Raw genomic sequence first — 1,467 nt, forward strand, 5'->3', positions numbered from 1 at the left:
TATATATATATATATATAAATACATGGACACAATATATATATGTGTGTGTGTGTGTGTGTGTGTGTGTGTACGTATGTATACGGAGAGAGAGAGAGAGAGAGAGAGAGAGAGATAGAGAGAGAGAGATTGATAGGTATATTAGACAGATAGAGAAATGTAGATATCGATATGAGTGTAAATGTTTATTTGTGCAATCACATTCACACATGCATATATACATACATACCTCCATGCATACAGACACACGCATGCATACATAAATTTGTACATACATAAACACATACTTCCATTAACATACACACATACATGCGTGTGTGTGTGTGCTTGTAATCACACTTAAATTGCATATATTTCTATGCACCTAAGTGTGAGGAATGTAAAATATGATTTTGTAAATGTTATTCCATAATCCAAAATATTTCCCTACATTTATCCCCTCCCCCCTCCCCCTTCCATACAACACAATTTTTCGGAAAGCTCAAGTTTAGAGAAAGAGATGGAGATTTCTTTATTCTTGTTTTCGTTTTTTTTTCTGTTCTTTTTTTTCTTTTGTGTTTTTCAATAAATCTTTTTTTCTTAAATAAAATATCCCAGTCACCTATAAATAAATTCACAAATACACACACACACATATATACCCAAACACACATTCACACATTCATTCACACAATCACACATACACACGCATTCACAAATCCTAGCCATAAATGTGTCGCAATAGGTATTTATTGATATTTGAATGCGTATATAACTGTACACGTGTGTGATATACATATATCTGTGTACATACATACACACCTGCACAGATATATGTATATGCATGTGTGTGTTTGTTTTTGTGAGTATTTGTGTGTATGTATATATATATATACATGCATATACATGCATACATATATATATATATATATATATATATATAAATATACACACTCATATATGTGTGTGTATGTATGTATATACTCACAAATATATCCATATATACATATGTATACATGCATATATCTGATGTTATAGTCTTCCATGTTATTATTATTATTATTATTATCATTATTATTATTATTGTTTAGTATTTATTTTTTCTTTTAAATATTATATGTTCCATGAGATAAGTATCATAACTCTACATGTATTCTTCCTTCCTCTCTCACTCAAATGGCCACCTCCACCGGCATCCAGGTCTTGAATTAATTATGGGGATCTTTTTTTAAAACGGGGGCCACATTTTTCATTAATGTTTTACGTGGTGTTTTTGGTACCGAAAGACTTTCAAACTTCGTATACTTATCTATTTTGTGTTATAGAATAGAAAAATATTTTTGTATTCAAATTTATTTCATGTAAAAAATTGTCTTATTTCGATAATTTCAACCAATCACTGACAAGTATTCAGTTGTTTATATTTACTCCTTTGGCTGATTAAGCCATAGCTTCGTTTTATTTGCTTTTTTCTTTTTAAATTTGCTGTT

This window comes from Octopus bimaculoides, chromosome 3 (assembly GCF_001194135.2).
Source record: "Octopus bimaculoides isolate UCB-OBI-ISO-001 chromosome 3, ASM119413v2, whole genome shotgun sequence".
In the NCBI taxonomy this organism is placed as follows: domain Eukaryota; kingdom Metazoa; phylum Mollusca; class Cephalopoda; order Octopoda; family Octopodidae; genus Octopus; species Octopus bimaculoides.